The 21976-nt window shown below is 40.7% G+C and overlaps 1 pseudogene; it reads left to right on the top strand.

Annotated features, from left to right (window-relative positions):
• LOC149172851 (peptide-N4-(N-acetyl-beta-glucosaminyl)asparagine amidase A pseudogene) overlaps positions 1-21712 on the top strand; it is a 74685-nt pseudogene extending 52973 nt beyond the window's left edge.
• The last annotated feature ends 264 nt before the right edge of the window (positions 21713-21976 follow it).

Raw genomic sequence — 21976 nt, forward strand, 5'->3', positions numbered from 1 at the left:
CTTTGACTTGCTAGAAGAGCTTGGAAGGAGGGTTGACTTAGGTCTATTTACAGTGCTGGATAGCACCAACATACATGGGATCTCCATGATATGAGGTCCTAATTAGAACTCACACCATTTGGTGTAGTAGTCCCATCTGTAAATATTACCCAACTACCTTTTACTTAAAGTTCTACCTTGTGTTATCACCTAAATCTACCCTAGGCTGATAGAGGGCAAAAATTAGGGTAACCACAAACCACGCTCAGGCTGGTAGCTAGCCATACTAGAAAAGGAGAGGGATATCTGTGAGTCACGTTCACTGAATAAATGCTTGGAAATGATCTGAGGTGACTTGAAATGCAATATTTGCCTTAGGCTAGTAAGTGAATGGGGATTTGTGAACATATTTTAATGAATGGCCGAGCTTCTAGGATGTATGGGACTAGCGCTCAGCAAATGAACAGAGAAGTTAATACAAAGGCACATATTATTCCGTGAGGCAAGGTAGGCGGAAAATTTAGAAATTTAGTTAGAGTCACCGCGGCATGAATAGATTGCTGAAGAAAGTGAAAAGGGCATAGTAGTATGAACCCTTTTCAACAGAAGAAATGACACTATACATGAAATTTTCCCACGGGCAGAGCAATAAAAATTGAATTCTACCTAATATCACTTAGAAAATTTCACAGAAATGAAGCATGAAAGGAAATATGGAACATAACAGAATACATATGAAACATCAGAACACATTTGCTACACTCACAACCACAAGAATCTCATGAAACAGAGTCGTTGCCTTTCATTAATTCTCTGTCAAAATTACACAGTGGAGAAACAAAGTTTCTCTCCCACAGTCTCCCAAAAGTTACAAGCCAACCAACCCTTTGCAAATAGCTTGCTTACAATATATAGACTGAGTGAGGAAGAGATAGAATGCCCAAGGGTTTGGGAGTGAATCGAATAATTACAAAATGGAGCTGGAGAGCCAACCATTAGCTATAGGTGCAATGCTCACAAATGACATTTGGCTTGGGTGACCCTTTGAATTCCTCTGCCACTTGGATGGATGCCAATCTGGAGAAAAAGCTATTTAAATGCCGCTTTGGGTGCCAAAAAAACCGAAGTGTAGATGACCGGGCCCACTTGGAGAAGTCGTGAACCGAAATTTCGTGAAACGGGAGCAAAATGGCACCTTTTCCCCTGTGCGCCGCGCCAAATTCTCTGTGCATCACACCACTTTAGAGCCTGTTTTGGGGCTGTTGCAGGTGTCGAAAATGTGCCCAAGTGGGCTTGATGGAAAGCCTGTCCTGACTACTTTCTAACCCAACTAGAATTTCTGAATTTGATGCTCATTTTCCCCTCCAAAACTTCATTCTCCCAAGACTGCTTTCTATGTTTCAAAAAAGTGGCTGAGAGGCCATTTTTTGGTGTTTTTTGACCTTTAGGAGCCCCAGATCTCCTCAAAATTTCTTGCCCGGACACCAGTAGTCGTGATTTTCGATTCTGAATCCAAAAATGCAAACCAATCCTCGATTGGAGCCGTAGATTTTTAGCGTTGTGCCAGTGGCGCGGCGCACAGAGAGGAATTTCCTGTTTTTTTACCCAAATAATTAAAATTTTCTCAAAATTTCCCCAAATTTGCTGCAATTTGGACTGGAGGTCCCCTATAGGGTGACATGTTGAGCCAAGGAAGCCTCAGCCAAGATTCTAAGTCTATATTGCTCCTTAGCCTCATTTGCTCTCCTTGCTGCTTTCCTCAATCTAGCCTTCAAGCTCTTTATTCGGGCCTTGGCGCTCATGTTTCGTGCTCGGTAGTGAAATGCCATATGCCTCAGCAGTGCAAGGTCTTTGTCTGCTTTGTCTAGTAGCCTCTCCAAGTGCATATTGGCTCTCTCAAGGTTGGCCTCCCGATCTTCATTTACCTCTTGCTCCAAGGAAGTGAGCTCAATCCTTTCCCTTTGAGCAGCTTGGCGATGCTCACGAATGTCTCGCAGCTCCATGATCGCCTGCTGGTCTTCTAGCTATTTGTTCCTCTATTCCAGGTACTTTATGTTCCACTTGGCCCTCTCCAAGTCGAGGGACAAGGTCTCTATCTCTGACTGCTGCTCCTAGATTACCTCTCTAAGCTCCTCCTTTGTTGGCTCTCTGTCGGTGTCGTCATCGTGGAGGAGAACAAACTCGGTCTCTCTTTCACCTGATGGCACTCCCGAAGGTCCCTCATCGTGCAATGGCTCTTTGCCTGTACTTTGCTGTACTGATGTCGGAAGCGAGGCCCCTTTCACCCCGGGTGGAGATAACACTCACTTTGTTGCTGCAAACAATGGTCTACTGCGCTTCTGATATGAAATATACACTGGCATGGTGGCAGCCTCGTGGCACTCAAACTGATGTGAAGGGCCCCCACCTCATGCTCTGCCTCTGATACTATTGGTGGAGCGCTGAAGAAATCACGGGAGATGAAGTCCTCCCAAGCAATACCTTGCAATCCCAACTAATGGTCCACCAAAATCCTGATGAGAGAAAAATGATATACACTGTTTAGCTACTGTCGCGGGGTCTTGTGCTGCATAAATTTCTTCATATTCTCTATGTTGTTGCACATGAAAAATGGGAGGTTCATCATCTGCACCCTAGTGAAGTGCATGAGTAACCTGATGTGATATGCATAGAGGCGGGAAAACCTCCCCTCACAACTGAAATATTTCATGATCAATCTCATGAGTGGGGCATACTCATCTCTCAAAAACCTGAACGGAAATACTTTAGTGAGCTGGCTCAAACAGCTGTTCTTGATGTAAGGATCATAGTAATGCCTCTCCACCTTCTTTTTCTTATGCCACTGCTCCCCAATGTTTGGTATCCCTGTTGCTATTGATATGGCCTCCGGTGTCAAGGTGAAATTGACCCCAACCAATATGGTTTGACCTCCTTGTAGATGTAGTGAAAAAAGGCGGGCCAACTCATGGTGTACTATGACATTTGCCACCCTTTGGAAAAATTCATAACACGCTAAGTGCTGAAAACAAGACATGGCAAGTGGGCATGCTTGTAGCTCTGTGAGGGTGTTTGGTTCATCTCTGAGATTTCTACCACTCCCTTGATGTCTCCTATGGGCCCTCTCTCCTGAAGATGTGTCACTATGTGTATCCCCGTCATAATCTGATGAAATTCCTGATGCCATTATTGCTGTGTGTACCCTGAGTTTTCTTTTGCTGCCCTCTGAATCTAATGAAACTGGTGGTTGCCTTGAGAATCTGTCACCAAGGGGACAATAAAACAGGGAGTGTTAGGAGGGGAATGATGAAAGGGGAATAGGGATTTAAGAGGAGAAATTTATCAGGGATTTAGGAGTATTTTGGGTATAGTTTTGATGGGATAGGGTTTGGATTTTGTTGAGGTAGGGTTTGGGTGTTTAGCCATAGGAATCAAGGGAATTAAATGAATATGATCACAGTGGAGGTAGGGTGATTATTAGGGGAAAATGCTACAGAGGGATTAGTTTGATAGGGGTAGGGTAGGAGCATGTTTTAGCAATGATGTTACTGTAGCAAAACCCTAGCTTTTTGACCTTCTTTGTGTCATTTTTGGGTTTACTTAAAAAAAATTGCATTTGATTTCATGGTCACCAAAATCATATTTCTCTTTGAATTAAGGATCAATGGTGAAGGTATCTAGGGCCACCTTTGCAATTTTGAGAGCCATTCATAAAAATTTGGGCGATTTGGTGGTTTTTTAGGCTCACAGGGCTGTGCGCCGTGCGCTTGGCCCAGTGCACTGCGCACCAGGTATGCACCGTGCTAGTGCAATATTAGCACTGTGACTACACTCCCAGTGCGCCGGGTGCCCTGGGTGCGTCGCGCCACCTTGTGTGTGCGCCGCGCATTTCAAAATGACACAAATTTGCTTGGAAAATGAGGGGTGGGGCTTTAGTGGAGATTTTTAGGGGGTTTTCTTGGGAGACAAGGTGGAATGGAGGTGAAAATGACGAGGAGTGAGGGGACAAGGGGAGGGGAGCAAAACCTTGGTGGCGTCTTCACAAATTCGCAACCCCGTTTATCATTTTTGCTTGATGGTTATTTTCATGGATGGCCAACGTGCTTTGGATATCATTCAACATCTTAGAAACACCAGACCATTAACCAAATTGACAAAGAAGAGGTTTCATTTCAGCCTACCTCTTGCTTGCTAGCCTTCAACCAGGATATGAAACAAATTTGCAAGTGTTTTGAGCTCCCTGGCTGTGCGCGTCGCACGCCAAGCCTAGTGCACCGCGCACCCTAAGTGCGACGTGCCCTTGTTGATTTTGCACTGTCGGCTGGCTGTCAGTGCGTCGCGCCCTTTGTGTGTGCCGCACGCCCTGGTGTATGTGCCTCGCGCCTAGAAATCAGCCTTCACTCACTCGAATTCCTCCAGGTTAGCTCTGTTTCTTCAACAATGCCTCTCTCAAACTTACAATAGCGCAATGACTTAGTTTTGGGCCACAATAAGCATATATAGACTTTGAGGAGAGATGAGTTTGATTTTCTTTTATTGAAAACCCACTTTCTAATGTTTGTGTTTGCACCTTTTCATTGATTTTAAACACCCTGATTTTCACCTTTTTTCTTTGAAATTTTGGCTCTTCTGATGAAATTTTTGGCATTTCCTTGCGGGGACTATGTGACTGGTCATCTGGTCATGGAAACCATGACTGCACCTGAAAACTCAACTTGTGCATTTTTTGGAACATTTTATCATAAATGACCTCTTTTGACTTTTCCTTTGAAACAGAGTTCTGAAGAGGAGCTTGAAGTCTTTTCACTTGACGATGAAACTCTTTGAACCATAGCTGTGTAAGAACCTCAATCTGGCCTACATGGCTTTACTGGATAGATTTTCCAAGACCAAATCGATGTATTCCTAGACCCAAACTTAAAAAATGACCTTGGTCCCATAAAGGACTAGACCTTGACTGTCATGGACTCTAGTGATTACCGACAAAAGACCTGAGCCAGCAGGAACCAGACTTGAGGGAAAAATAACTATCATGACCTTCTTCGTCAGATTTATGGCATGCCCCTAGCAGAATGCAGCTGAGTGAATGAAACGGGACAGCTAAAATGAAATGCATAAATAGTTTTGATCACTGACGGAGGACTGACCAGATCGACTCTAACATTGGCTCCAATGGGGGATAGTGGCTCCTTGGAGTTGCCAAGAACAGCAGATCTCTGGAGGAGCTAGACAGTGCCTATTGTCCATTGGGCTATGGAGTCATTATCACTATAAACAATATAGGACTCTGACTTATTTAAAAACTGGAATAACTAAGAAACTAACTCAAACTTGACATTGAAATAACTTGAAAACTAACTTTACAAAGTGAAACCAAACTACAAAAAAATGATATTTACAAAGACAGTGGAAGCAGTGTTGATTTCGCAATAATGGTACCGTTTGAGCAACTGACCATTGATCGGCCCTCCAGGATAATCTTCCCTATTCATTTCCCTCATAAGAAAAGCATTCAGACCCCTATATGCTACAACTTTGAAATTCCCTTTCCAAATATTTTCGAACTTTCCATGCTTACCTTTCTCTTCATTCCTTGCATCCCACTTCAGCACCACATCATCCACCTGAAACTTGTCTGCTTTCGCTTTTCTGTCATAAATCTTCTTTATCTTTTCCTGCAGTTTGGATGTGTTCCTGAAAACTTCCTCTCTTGTTTGCTGTAAGTGGATCATTTGATTTAGCCTTCTCTGCATGGGATCTTCCTCATTGCTTGCCTCCTGAAGAAGTTTGACCACTGGGGCAGCAAGAGAAGCGGGAAATACTGTGTCTACTCCATAAACCAGCTCAAATGGTGACATGCCAATATTTTTTTTTTGAGTGATCCGATCCACCCAAAGTGCATGAACCAACCTCTTGTTCCAACTCTTTTCGTATAATTCCAGCATCTTGTTGATGATGTTGACCAAAGATTTATTCGAAGATTCTGCCAACCCATTTCCTTGAGGATGATAGGCAGTTGAATGACCCAAAGTGATATGATACTTATGAAAAAATTCTACCATCCTCCTTGACTTAAAAGCTGTTGCATTATCAGTGATCAATTTGTTTTGACAACTGAATCCAGACAATATTTTATTTTCGAGAAAGGAGATAATTATCATGTCTGTTGCTTGTCTGGTAGGAGCTACCTCAATCCATTTTGTAAAGTAGTCTATCACCGTGAGGATCCATCTATGCTGTCCGGAAGAAGCGGGGTGAATTTCTCCAATGAAGTCTAATCCCCACTGCTGGAAAGGAGCACTCACCTCAATAGGCTTAAGCGGCAAAGGTTGTAATTTCTATTCCCTTCAAAAATCTGACATCTACGACAGCACTTGACCATCTTATGCACATCAGCAAACAAAGTAGGCGAATAGTATCCTGCTCTCAAGATTTTGTTCGTTGTTGATTTCCAAAAGAGGTGACCACCACACTCTCCTCCGTGAAAATCCTCCATGACTTTCTTCGCTTCCTCTTCCACCAAAAAGTTTAGCAAAATTCCACCGGGATCCTTCCAATACAATGCAGAATTCAAAATACAAAACTTGGTCGCCTTCATTTTGAGTGTTCTTGCCTTGTTTTTAGTCATGCCGGGCGGTGGTGACAGATTTTTCAGCACATATATTATATCAACATACCATGGGGACAAAGCAAACATTTCAGATACCTGAACTGACATTCCTTCCTCATTTTCATCTGACAAGGCAGCAATTAGATTTATGTCCAATGCGTGCAAGTTTGATTCAGCCATCAATTTCGCCAACCCTTGTCCTTTGACCAGATTTGTGGGCTTTATTTCTACATCATATTCTAGCAAAGCTGCAATCCATTTTCCTCTTCTCCCTTCCGGATCAGTCTGTACTAAAACATCTATAACAACAATATTGGGAACATAGGCCAAAATGTGAGAGTGTAGAATAGACACCCGGAAATCTTTCAGTGCCTTAACTAATGCTAGAGATTGTTTCTCAATGATGTCGTACTTTAAAGATGCATCTCTTATAGCCCTGCTAAAGAATGCAATGGGTCTTTCATGATCATCCCTATTCTGCAATAATACTGCTGCCATAGGTGTTAAGAAGCAAATGAAAACAATATAAAATCCTGATTATAGTTTGGGCCGACTAGAACTGGAGCTGAAGAAAGGGCCAATTTAACCAAGTTAAAAAACTTTACAGCCTCTTCTTTCCATTTCACTTGGCTGTCCTTCTTGAGCATGTTGGTCATTTCCTTTAAATGTTCTGCAAGATTAGGCACGAAACGACGCAGAAAATTCATCTTACCATTGAAAGATTGTATCTCCTTTTTGTTCCTGTGCAGATCAATTTGTTGAATGGCTTGCACACGTGTTAGATCAATACGAATGCCATCTTTTGAAATAATATGCCCAATAAATTTACCTTCCTCCATGGCGAACAAACTATTTTTTGGATTCAGCAATAGACCATATTTTCTACATTTTTGGAAGATAGTTTTTAGGTGGTGTATGTGTTCTTCATCAGATTTTGAAAACACCATCAAGTCATCCAAATACACGACCAAAAACACATCTTTCTCATTCACAAAAGCTAAATCCATTGCCCGCTGAAATGTGGCACTTGCATTCTTTAAAGCGAAGGGCATTTTAGCATAATGGAAGGTTCCCCATGGAGTGGTGAACGCTGTTTCGTTTCTGTCGTCTTCATGGACAAAAATTTGGTTATATCCTGAATAACCATCACGCAATGACATACGAGATGCCCCCACAACTCGCTGAAGTATATGGTCCATCTTGGGCAGGGGGTAGTTGTCCTTCAATGATACTCTGTTTAAATTTCTGAAATCGATGCATAGGCGGATCTCACCAGTCTTCTTGCGTACAGGCACTAAATTAGATATCCAATCTGAAAATCTGATAGGCACAATGATATATGATTTATACAACTTGTTTACCTCCTTTTCAATTGATGGCAGCAACTTTGGATTTATTCTTCTTAGCTTCTGTCTGAATGGTTTTTGATTGGGCTTGATCGGTACTGTGTGCTGAATAATATTTGTATCATAGGTCTTTAAATTTGAATAATCCCAAACAAACACATCTGCAAATTAGGCCATCAAACTGATGTATTTGTCCTTGATTTTTGGCGGCAATGCTTTAGACAATTTTACCATTTTAGGAGTGGCAGTTGTTCTTATGTTAACCTCTTCTACACCCTTTTTTGTTGGCTGCAATGTTTGCTTTCGGGCTACATCATCCTGGTCAAATAGCTCTTCTAGAGGTATTAAGCCTTTCGGAATCACATTTTTTTTTAGCTGCAATACGTCCATTTCATTGATATGTGCTTCATCTACACCATTCCCTTTGTCTTCATCGTTTTTCACGTCAATTGATGTCTCTTTGCATTTTCCTTTGTTGAGCAGAAAATCCTTAATCTCCTCATCATCTTGAAACACCTGCTAATATCGCTGATTTTCTGGAATGGTTTGACGATGCTTGACATGGATTTCGAATTTATTGTTGGAGTTCATGGGAATTTTCAGACTGCCTGCCGCCTTAGCAAGAACATCAGCAATACTATTTTGCATACAAGGTACACATGTCAAGGTGTATTCTGAAAATAACTTTAAGATGTCCAAAACCGCATTGCGATAGGCCTGCATCCTAGGATGTTTCGCTTGATACTCACCTCTGACTGTTTCATCACTAATTCTGAGTGGCCATACACTAAAATCCTTTTTGTGTTCAACTTTCTAAGAATTTTGAGGCTAGCAATCAAAGCTTCATATTCTACTTCATTATTTGAACATTCAAAGGCCAGCCTGTAAGAGCAAACCCTCACGTTGCTGGGCACTTTGTTTGGCATAGAGAAAGGACTTCGTACCCAAATTCCGATCCCAACACCATCATTGCCTACAGCTCCATCAAAATCCATGGTCCATAAGCCTTCTTCCTCTTCCTGCAAGTGCTGGAAATCTGTTTGTTGCTCCTTGATTGCTTGATGTCCGTCATTTTCAGCTGATTGCCCAATCTTTTGCTGCTTTTCTTGTCTTTCTTTCTTCAATATTTCTCTGAAATTTTCTGTGATTTCCGGAATGTCATCTGCTTCTACTATCTGGCTATCTATCTCATTTAAACTATCTGAAAACAAAACAAAAGACTCTAAATCTGTATGTACATAATTTATAGGATGATTTACAGGTTTCTCCTTGCTTGTGATCATATATTTCATCTTTTGCTCCCTGTATAACTTCCTCATCTGTCCAAACACCAGGATTGTCGCATAGGAGAAATCGAGTTGTAGTGTCCCTTTCAGTTTTGCTACCCAAGACCTTGAAAGAAGCATGCCAAACCTTGGAGGAATGTCTGCTACCACTACATCCATCAAAACATTTTTCATAGGAAGCTGGTCCAAACTCACAACTAAGTCTTTGATGAGCCCTATACATCTTACTCTGCTGGAATCAAATGAATAGAGATCATGATATTGCCGGGTGATGTCCAGACCAAGCTTATCCATGATAGCCTTGGGCATGAGATTGTGAGAAGCTCCAGAATCGAACATGGCATTATGCAACACAAAATCATGCAATCTCAAACTGATATAAAATGGAGGCACATCGCTATCATGAGACTCACCATTTGTTGCCGGTCCAAAAATCATTTCAGGTTGATCATCCTCCACATTCACCATATCGGACATTGGGTCTAAATTCAACATTTTGGAAATCTGTCCTCTATAGCTATTATTCTTCATTATCTCAGTCAAGGGGATGGATACCTTTAACTTAGAAATCTCATTCTCTAGGCTAAAGGTGGGAGTCTTTTCTGCCTCTTTGACTGGGATCTCCTTCCTTTCCTTTTCTTTGGATATAGCTGGTTGTTGTGGTTGTTCTACTGATTTGGATTTGCTGCTCTCCGGACCAACTGCCTCCTTTCCTTTTCTCTGTGTGGCTGATGAGTCATTTTTCGCTGCTTCAACCTCCTTCTTTTTCTGAATCGGTTTGGCTGGCACATCTCTATTCCTAAGTGAATATCTCTACTATTGTGCAGACAGAGCATTCATATAACCCCTTTGATATTCTTCTGATTCTTCTTCCAAAACCGTGTCACTAGCTAGAATAAAATCCGTGTCTTGGTGTGTAGCTGAATTCACTGCACATTCTTCTTCTTCGGTGATGTAAGTAGGCAGCTCATCTGGAGTGAAAAGGTGGTTCTCTTTGCCTATTACATTTCCATCCTCATCTGATTCAGGTCCATGTACAAAATTCTGCTGCAAAGGTGTTTGTACCGGCTGTTGTGCAGCTTGCTCTTGGTTTCTTTGATCTTTCTGTCTAATCCTATATTGTGGCTGTTGCTGGCCACGGAAGTTAGGATTCCTAACTTGTGGCTCAGGCTTGTCAAGTTTTACCCTTTCAAGCATTTGTTCTACTTTTTTAAGCAGCTGGTCCATTGAAGAAGATTCTTCTTTCACCGTAGTTTTCTTCTCTGCTTTCGCTCTAGCTCTTCTTGACAGCAAATTTGCTTCAACGCTGACCGCTATTTTCTGCATATCTTCCATGGTAGCCGGTTCTCTCTCTCTCTTAATTGGTATGCCATATCAGCATCGAAACCATCTAGAAATTTCATCATGGCTAGTCCTACAGGTGGTTTCAGATGATCTGGGATTTCATTATAAACCGCATTAAATCTAACACAGTAATCTTGAACCGACTCACCAGCATTTCTTTTGATTTGTTCATATTCGGCTAGAATTTGGAGAGGATTCTTCTTCACTTCCCACCGATTCAAAAATTGTCTCTGCAGTTCAGCCAAGGTGTTGATACTCGCTGTTGCCAATCCTCTGAACCATTTCCTTACATCACCCGCGAATGTCTGCACAAAGAGTCTCATTGCCACATTTTCTTCATCAATCTCGTGCAGTTCATAAAAGTCTGCCATTTTGTCTACATGTTGTTGAGCAGTGATGCCATTTGGAGTGCCATCAAAAAATGGGATTTTACTTTGATAATATGAGGGCATATCGTCTAAAACTTGGGGCAGAACAAGGGGTGCGAACCGGGCAGCCATCGCTCTCGGTGGATTCAACCTTGGGGGTGTTGGAGGAGTGTGTGCAGTTTGCGAGGGAATAACAATTGGAGTTTGGGGCTGTTCCGCAATATAATTGTCTATCAATCGATTAGCTCTTTCTGTTTCTAAGTCTACAAGGAATTGCGGATTGGGAACAGTATAGTCGGCAGCCCTTTCGGACTTAGACTCAAACAAGGATATCTCAAACCTTTCGTCAAACTCAAGTTCTTCAAGATACTCAAAAATGTCGGGACAAGAATGGGATTTGAACACGGGAGGTATGGCGCTTTCTTGACGAAGGAGTTTTGGAATCAAATTGGGATTTTCGTAGATTTGAGGAGGATCCAGGTCTGGATTGGCTCTGGTATATCGTCTTGAAGCCAGCGTGCTATTGAGAAAAATCACGGGACACAGCCAATTTAATCAGCCTATCCAATCCTAAGCTCATCATCCGGAAGCCTAGAATTATGATGAAACATGGGGATTTGATTTCAGTTTGATCTGGTCCCCAGCAAAGTCACCACTATGTTATCCCTAAATCCACTCTAGGCTAAAGGAGGGAAAAAAATAGGGTAACCACAAACCACGCTTAGTCTGGTAGCTAGCCCTACCAGAACAGGAGAGGGCTCTCTCCGAGTCACGTTCACTGAATAAATGCTTGGAAATGATCTGAGGTGACTTGAAATGCAATATTTACCTTAGGCTAGTAAGTGAATGGGGATTTGTGAACAAATTTTAATGAATGGCCGAGCTTCTGGGATGTATGGGACTAGTGCTCAGCAATGAACAGAGAACTTAATACAAAGGCACAGATTATTCCGTGAGGCAAGGTAGGTGGAAAATGTAGAAATTTAGTTAGAGTCACCACGACATGAATAGATTGCTGAAGAAAGTGAAAAGGGCATAGTGGTATGAATCCTTTTCAACAGAAGAAATGACACTGTACATGAAATTTTCCCACAGGCAGAGCAATAAAAATTGAATTCTACCTAATCTCACTCAGAAAATTTCACAGAAATGAAGCATGAAATGAAATATGGAACATAACAGAATACATATGAAACATAAGAACACATTTGCTACACTCACAACCACAAGAATCTCATGAAACAGAGTCGTTGCCTTTCATTAATTCTCTGTCAAAATTACACAGTGGAGAAACAGAGTTTCTGTCCCACAGTCTTCCAAAAGTTACAAACCAACCAACCATTTGAAAATAGCTTGCTTACAATATATAGAATGAGTGAGGAAGAGATAGAACGCCCAAGGGTTGTGGAGTGACTCGAATGATTACAAAATGGAGTTCGAGAGCCAACCATCAGCTACAGGTGCAATGCTCACAACATGACATTTGGCTTGGTTGACCCTTTGTATTCCTCTACCACTTGGATGGATGCCAATCTAGAGAAAAATCTATTTAAATGCCACTTTGGGTGCCAAAAAACCGAAGTGTAGATGACCGGGCCTACTTGGAGAAGTCGCGAACCGAAATTTCACAAAACGGGAGCAAAATGACACTTTTTCCCCTGTGCGTCACGCCAAATTCTTTGTACGTCGCGCCAATTTGGAGCTTGTTTTGGGGCCCTTGAAAGTGTCCAAAATGTAACTAAGTAGTCTTTTTGGAAAGCCTGTCCTGTCTACTTTCTAACCCAATTGGAATTTTTGAATTTGAAGCTCATTTGCCCCTCCAAAACTTCATTCTCCCAAGACTTCTTTCTGCGTTTCAAAAAAGTGGTAGAGGGGCCATTTTTGGGTGTTTTTTGACCTTTAGGAGGTCCAGATCTCCTCAAAATTTATTGTCGGGACACCAGTAGTCATGATTTTAGATGCTGAATCTAAAAATGCAAACCATTCCTCTATTAGAGCCCTAGATTTTTAGCGTCGCGCCAGTGGCGCGGCGCATAGGGAGGAATTTCTTGTTTTTTTACCCAAAAAATCAAAATTTGCTCAAAATTTCCCCAAATTTGCTGCAATTTGGACTGGAGGTCCCTTATGGGGTGACATGTTGAGCAAAGGAAGCCTCAGCCAAGATTCTAAGTCTATCTTTCTCCTTAGCCTCTTTTGATCTCCTTGTTGCTTTCCTCAATCTAGCCTTCAAGCTCTTTATTCGGGCCTTGACACTCATGTTTCGTGCCCGGTAGTGAAATGCCATATGTCTCAGCAGTGAAAGGTCTTTGTCTGCTTTGTTTAGCAGCCTATCCAAGTGCATATTGGCTCTCTCAAGGTTGGCCTCCCGATCTTCATTTACCTCTTGCTCCAAGGAAGTGAGCTCAATCCTTGCCCTTTGAGCAGCTTGGCGATGCTCACGAATGTCTCGCAGCTCCATGATCATCTGCTGGTCTTCTAGCTATTTGTTCCTCTGTTCCAGGTACTTTATGTTCCACTTGGCTCTGTCCAAGTCGAGGGACAAGGTCTCTATCTCTGACTGCTACTCCTGGATTGCCTCTCTAAGCTCCTCCTTTGTTGGCTCTTTGTCGATGTCGTCATCGTGGAGGAGAACAAACTCGGTCTCTATTTCGCCTTATGGCACTCCCGAAGGTCCCTCATTGTGCAATGGCTCTTAGCCTCTACTCTGTTGTACTGATGTTAGAAGCGAGGCCCCTTCCACCCTGGGTGGAGATAACACTCACTTTGCTATTGCAAACAATGGTCTACTGCCCCTCTGATATGAAATATACACTGGCATGGTGGCAGCCTCGTGGCGCTCAAACTGATGTGAAGGGCCCCCCACCTCATGCTCTGCCTCTGATACCACTGGTGGAGCGCTGAAGAAATCACGGGAGATGAAGTCCTCCCAAGCAATACCTTGCAATCCCAACTTATGGTCCACCAAAATCTTGATGAGAGCAAAATGATATACACTATTTAGCTACTGTCGTGGGGTCTTGTGCTGCATAAAGTTCTTCATCTTCTCTATGTTGTTGCACATGAAAAATGGGAGGTTCATCATCCCCACCCTAGTGAAGTGCATGAGTAACCTTATGTGATATGCATAGAGGTGGGAAAACCTTCCCTCATAGCTGAAATATTTCATGATCAATCTCATGAGTGGGGCATACTCATCCCTCAAAAACCTGAACGGAAATACTCTAGTGAGCTGGCTCAAACAGTTGTTCTTGATGTAAGGCTCATAGTAATGCCTCTCCACCTTCTTTTTCTTATGCCACTGCTCCCCAATGTTTGGTATCCCTGTTGCTACTGATATGGCCTCTGGTGTCAAGGTGAAAGTGACCCCAGCCAATATGGATTGACCTCCCTGTAGATGTAGTGCAAAAAGGCGGGCCAACTCATGGTGTACTCTGACATTTGCCACCCTTTGGCAAAATTCATAACATGCCAAGTGCTGGAAACAAGACATGGCAAGTGGGCATGCCTGTAGCTCTGTGAGGGTGTTTGGCTCATCTCTGAGATGTCTGCCACTCTGGTGATGTCTCCTATGGGCCCTCTCTCCTGAAGATGTGTCACTGTGTGTATCCCCCTCATAATCTGATGAAATTCCTGATGCCATTATTACTGTGTGTACCCTGAGTTTTCTTTTGCTGCCCTCTGAATCTAATTGAAAGTAGTGATTTCCCTAAGAATCTGTCACCAAGGGGACAATAAAACATGGAGTGTTAGGAGGGGAATGATGAGAGGGGAATAGGGATTTAAGAGGAGAAAGTTATCAGGGATTTAGGAGTAATTTGGGTATAGTTTTGATGTGATGGGGTTTGGATTTTGTTGAAGTAGGGTTTGGGTGTTTAGCCATAGGAATCAAGGGAACCAAATGAATATGATCACAGTGGAGTTAGGGTGATTATTAGAAGAAAATGCTATAGGGGGATTAGTTTGATAGGGGTAGGGTAGGAGCATGTTTTAGCAATAATGTTACTGTAGCAAAACCCTAGCTTTTTGACCTTCTTTGTGTCATTTTTGGGTTTTCTTAAAAAAAAATTGCATTTGATTTCATGGTCACCAAAATCATATTTCTCTTAGAATTAAGGATGAATGGTGAAGGTATCTAGGGTCACCTTTGCAATTTTGAGAGCCATTCATAAAAATTTGGGCGATTTGGTGGTCTTTTAGGCTCACAGGCCTGTGCGTTGCGCACTTGGCCCAGTGCACCACACGCCAGGTATGCGCCGCGCCAGTGCAATATTAACACTGTGGCCGGGCTCCCAGTGCGCCGCACCACCTTGTGTGTGCACTGCACACTGCAAAATGACACAAATTTTCTTGGAAAACGAGGGGTGGGGCTTTAGTGGAGATTTTTAGGGGGTTTTCTTGGGAGACAAGGTGGAATGGAGGTGAAAATGATGAGGAGTGAGGGGACAAGGGGAGGGGAGCAAAACCTTGGTGGCATCTTCACAAATTTGCAACCCCGTTTATCATTTTTGCTTGATGATTATTTTCATGGATGGCCAATGTGCTTTGGATATCATTCAACATCTTAGAAACACCAAACCATTGACCAAATTGACAGAGAAGAGGTTTCATTTGAGCCTACCTCTTGCTTGCTGGCCTTCAATCAGGAAATGAAACAAATTTGCAAGTGTTTTGAGCTCCCTAGTTGTGTGCGTCGCGCGCCAAGCCCAGTGCGCTACACGCCCTGAGTGCGTTGCGCCCTTGTTGATTTTGCACTGTGGGCTGGCTGCCAGTGTGTCGCGCCCTCTGTGTGCGTCGCGTGCCCTGGTGTATGCGTTGCGCGCCTAGAAATCAACCTTCACCCACTCGAATTCCTCCAGCTTAGCTCTCTTTCTTCAACAATGCCTCTCTCAAACTTACAATAGCACAATGACTTAGTTTTGGGCCACAATAAGCATATATAGACTTTGAGGAGAGATGAGTTTGATTTTCTTTTATTGAAAACCCACTTTCTAATGTTTGTATTTGCACCTTTTCATTGATTTTAAACACCCTGATTTTCACCTTTTTTCTTTGAAATTTTGGCTCTTCTGATGAAATTTTCGGCATTTCCTTACGGGGACTATGTGACTGATCATCTGGTCATGGAAACAATGAATGTACCTAAAAACTCAACTTGTGCATTTTTTGGAAAATTTTATCATAAATGACCTCTTCTGACTTTTTGTTTGAAACAGAGTTCTAAAGAGGAGGTTGAAGTCTTTTCACTTGACGATGAAACTCTTCGAACCATAGCAGTGTAAGAACCTCAATCTGGCGTGCATGGCTTTACTGGACATGTTTTCCAAGAACAAATCGATGGATTCCTAGATCCAAACTTAAAAAATGACCTTGGTCCTGTAAAGGACCAGACCTTGACTGTCATGGACTCTAGTGATTACCGACAAAAGACCTGAGCCAGCAGGAACCAGACTTGAGGGAAAAATAACTATCATGACCTTCTCCGTTAGATTTATGGCATGCCCCTAGCAGAATGCAGCTGAGTGGATGAAACAGGACACCTAAAATGAAATGCATAAAGAGTTTTGATCACTGGCGGAGGACTGACCAGACCGACTCTAACACCTTGGATTAAGAAATTAGCATGAGAGAGAGGCACACATGTACTTTTGAATAATTAGGGGAGTGTGCCATGTGAATATTCAGTGGTATATGTATCAAGGTTTTTTCACTATAGGGGAGATAAAGTGAGCCTCTAAAATAGAAGTAATAGTACTAATATAATGGAGACACACACATATGGATAAGAAGGACTCATTTAACATCAAGTGAAATAGTTCACATAGATGTGATGATCATTACAATCATTACATGACATTTCTAACAAGTTTAGCACTAAAGTCACCGAAACAGTTCAATTACTTCATTACATGTGAAAGCCAAAATTAATCAGAAACATTAAAAGAGTAGTCTTAAAACATCCACAATCCATGCACGAAAATGTGTTGGCCAAATGTCTTCAAGTATTAAGCAAAATTACCAAGATACATAAGTACAATGAGCATCACTAGCTCCAATAGTGGAGCGCTAGAGCAACTAATTGCTCCCCACAAAGGCCTCCACGTCTGCACCATCGAACATACAACTCATTGTATTACGCACTACGCCCTGTGGATCCCCAGGGTGAAGGCATGAGAAATCAAGGCCAGACTTGGCTGCCACTCCTCCACTGTCGAAGGTCCTACGAGAGCTAACACAAGAATTGTCATCCTCAGATGGCTATTCCAACCAGAAGGGTAATGCTCCAAAATTCAATCCCCAAACAATGGCATTTCACGTCAACACTGACAGAGGCACGTTGTTGATTTGCAATGGCAAAGGGTTGTCACTATTAATTTGTAGAGGATAACTATCCCCACATGCAACAACACACATATTCAAGCACTTCGAATTATCCATTATGCCAGACAACGCTCTCAAAATCCTTATGTGACTTACACAAGAAATGATGGGCACCAATATGGACGTTGCTCCATCACCAATGGTCCAGCAAGAACTCCATCGATCAGCTCTCAAATTCTCCAATCTCGGTCACACTTCACCAAGCTTGGCCTAAATAAATAGACAAACCAAAACCAAACATTCAACAAACTCTTTATCATCTCAAAAAAAAATTGAGATAATATTTTGATTGAATATAACTATACGGATAAACCCGATATATTTCAGAGATAAATAAAGATGATTTTTTATTTTTTTTCCTAAAGTGTATTTTATTCTAACTTATAATCATTTAAATTTAAAATTTAAATAAAAATAAAAAAAGTTAATTGAAATCAATATTGAGACACCAAATTGATTAGAATATTCAAAATATGAATATTAGAACTATTTCATGTATGTTTTATTCAGTTTATAGAATAGAAGTACAAGCATGGTACGAGAAGAGATGTTTTTTTAGAAGTTGCAAATGGATGTACTATTATTTGATTAATAAGTAATATAATATGTTTAATATTATTTATTTTTTTAAATATTTGTTTTTTTTAAATGATTAGTTATATTTTACAATTTATTATGAAAATGATAGTAACATTAATTTAGTTCTTGAGGTTTTGGATTGATGGTGAATGTGTGCACTGTTAAGGCACTCATTGCAATATGTCACTGGTTCAAATCCCCATGGGTGCTTACCTACCAAAAAAAAAGATAGTAACATTAAGTTAATATAAAATATTATACAAAATAAAAAATATAATAATAAAAAATTAAATATAAATTAGATAATGTTTATATACATAATTTTTTTTACTGAAAATTACTATTTTTTTATTAAAAAAAATATGTTATAATTTTATCTGTTTTGTTACCTTGATGTTGTCAGGCCAGGCAGTAACTCCTAAAAACAAATCAATTCGTATATTATTCCTTTAGGTTGGTCTTTGTTATATGCATGAGGGAGAGACTCTTCACTTCATCTCACGATAATTGTTCACATTTCTTATTATTTATTTACATTAGTTTCATTCACCCAATCCCGATGATTAGGTGTCAACATTCCCCCTCTTAATTTTAAGGGATGTTGGTGAGTCCAAGCATCATTCTGAATCGTTCAAGCTTTTCTCTTCCAAGTGCTTTGGTGAAGATGTTTGCAATTTGCTCATTAGTCGAACAATGACGTAGATGGATTGTTTTGGCCTCAACATGATGTTGAATTAGATGATATTTAGTATTGATGTGCTTTGTTCGATTATGGAACTTTGGGTTCTTCGCTAACCTTATTGCAGAGGTATTGTCAATCATGAGTGAAGTTGATTGTACTTTTTTTACCTGCAAATCTTCAAAAAATTTTGTGAGCCACAAAATTTCTATTGTTGCCTCAGCTGCTGCCACGTATTCTACTTCTGTTGTGGAATATGTTGGAACTAATTGTTTGCATGATCTCCAGGAGACAGCTCCTGATCCAAGACTCATAGCATATCGTAAAGTAGATACCCCAGTTTCTTTGTCTCCATCAAAGTCTGAATTAGAGTATCCAATCAAGCTAAAGTCGTCCACTTGTGTATACTTGATTCCAAAGTCTTGAGTTCCCTTCAAGTACCTTAGAACTATTTTTGTAGCAGACCAATGTCCCTCACAAGGCTTTTGCATAAACCTGGAGAGTATTCCAACAGCAAACGAAATGTCTGGTCTGGTAGTAGTTAGGTAGTTGAGACTTCCTACAAGCTATCTATAATTTGTTGCATCGTCAAATTCTTTTCCTTCAATAGATGTGAGCTTTAAGTTTTGTTCCATTAGAGTAGTAAGAGGATTGCATTCTATCATGCGAACCCTGTTCAACAGATCTCCAATGTATTTCTTTTTAGAAAGAAATATGGATTTCGGATGTTGAGTTACTTCAATACCAAGATAGTAATGAACATTACCCAAATCAGTCATTTCAAAACTTTTCCCCAATTCATTCTTTATGGATGCAATGTAGCTTTCATCATTCCTTATCATCAAAATATCATCTACATATACCACAAGGTATACAACTATTTTGCCAACTTTCTTGACAAATAAAGTTGCATCATCAAGATCATAATGTTTGAAATTGAGTTTCAGAAGATGCTCAGTTAGTTTTTCATACCAAGCTTGCAGTGCTTGTTTGAGGCCATACAAGGATTTCACAAGTTTGCATACTTTATGTTCATGTCCTTTCATAGGAAATCCTTCAGGCTGGGACATAAAAAAATTCTCTTTTAGATCTCCATTCAAGAAAGCAATTTTTACATCCATTTGATGGACTTTCCAACCATTATGAGTTGTTAGGGCAAAAAGTGTCCGGATAGTAGCCCATTTTGCTGTGGGGGTAAAAGTCTCCTCATAATTGACCGCTTCTTTCTATGCAAAACCTTTTGCCACAAGCCTAGCTTTGTGCTTGTCAAGTGAGCCATCAACTTTATACTTGTTCTTATAGACCCACTTGCGGCCAATTGGTTTGGTTCCTAATGGAGGATCAACCAGCTTCCAAGTGTCGTTCTTTATGAGGGCATAATACTCCTTTTGCATTGCTTCATTCCATTCATCATGAGAAACAACTTCTTTGAAGGAAGTTGGTTCAAAATCTATAGACAAATTCAATTGACAATCATAAGAAACATCCATATCAATAGGTGAATTAGAGTCATCTACATCACCTCCATTTTTCCAGTTTGAATTTCTTGTTCATGTCTTTCCAACCTCATCAGGATGAACACTTTCAAGTGTCTTTGTTAGCCACTTTGGGGGACCTTTCTCAAATGGTCTAGGCTGCTCTGTTGATTGAGTTGGGACTGAATCAAGATTGAGTCTTCCAATTCTATCAATCAAATCACTTAAAGCATCATCCGTTGTTGGAGTTTCATGCGAGGGAGAGTGTTCTTCAAAAGAAGATTCCACATGTTGATCTGGTATAGGAACCCCCCTTTCAAGATGTGGAATCTGATTATCGAATTCTTGAAATGATTTTGCATTTGCGAATCTATCCAAGCGATCAAGTTATCGCTCAACAACATTGTCAATTTTGGATGATTCAAGAAAAATTACATCTCTAGATACAACAAACTTTTTATTGACTTCATCAGAGAGGCGGTATACTTTGGAGGTGTTTGAATATCCCACGAAGATACATTTACGACTTATTGCACCAAGTTTATTTCTATGTACCCTTCGTATCAAGGCATAACAAATGGAACCAAAGACCCTGAGATGCTTTACCGAAGGAACATGTCCATACCACATTTCATATGGAATCTTGTTTCTAATAGCATTAGATGGACATATATTCTTTATATATGCAACACATAGAATAGCATCATCCCAAAACATTATCTTTATTTTTTTTTAATAAGAGCATGGATCGTACCATATCTAAGATTGTCCTATTCATTCTTTCAGCTACACCATTCTATTGGGGATTATAAGGCACAATTGTTTGATGTTTGATCCCATGTTGGCGAAGATAGTTTTCAAATTCATTTGATGTGTATTCTTTTCCATTATCAGTGCGAAAAGATCCAATATGAGATTGTGCATCATTTTCAATCCATTTATGAAAGTTATTGAGTGTTTGAAAAGCATTAGATTTGTTATTTTTCTGTGATTTATACAGGAGGGATTGATACAGAGTTATGGGATCCTTTGGTTGGTATTGGGACATTTGATCTGACTAGTTATGAGATTGAGGTTACACTCTTTTTGGGGGAACTATTGGATGGAAAAGAGCACACATTTTGTTTCGGCATGACCAATGCTCTGGATGTTTGGTTTATAGATGCGAACTTGCACCTATGGCTTGATGGGAATTCTAGCAGTGCAATCATAGGGCAATTGATTGGACATGAGGAGCCGAAGTTGGAGTTGTCTCTGGTGTCAAACTTCAAAGAGCTAGATGGATCATTTCACACATTTGGCAATAGGAGGATCTCTTTCACTGGCTGGGTAGAATCCTCTCATGGCAAGCTCATTACTAATACTTCGCAAGAGTTCACATATGATGATTTAATGACTTTTCAAGCACTTGGAGAGCGACAGATTGTGAACCAAATGATAGCAACCAATAGTAAGGTTATTGTAGAGGAAGCCACAAGAATGGAATTATCCTCTGAAGTTGATGACTTCTTCACTTTATATTTAGATTTCAATGCTCCTATGGCTATAATAAATGTTTCAAATGCACTTAATAAAAATGTATCCATTGTTGACTCTAGTGGAACGTTCTTCAGCTCTCTGAATAATAATCAAAATGCAGGGGGAGACGATACGATCACCAACACCCAATAGACGTACAATTATCAAAGCACTCAAGGTTGCTATTCTAGGCAAGTTAAAGCAATCAACACAACACTTGTTTCAGACTTATCAGAGACTTTGTGTGGCAACACATCCTAGCGAGAGATAGTTTGTTTTTTCCAACTTCATGCCACGTGCAAAATAGTTTCCTTTTCTTCTACTATTTTATTTATGGGCAAATGGTAATTGATTGTCATAGTTTTCTTTGGCAACAATTTTCTATAACATTAACTTACATTTAATCCATCGTATAAT

This window comes from Pinus tabuliformis, chromosome 4_2 (assembly GCF_031772625.1).
Source record: "Pinus tabuliformis cultivar Carrire ecotype Pingquan chromosome 4_2, CPIR1, whole genome shotgun sequence".
NCBI classification, from domain to species: Eukaryota; Viridiplantae; Streptophyta; class Pinopsida; order Pinales; family Pinaceae; genus Pinus; species Pinus tabuliformis.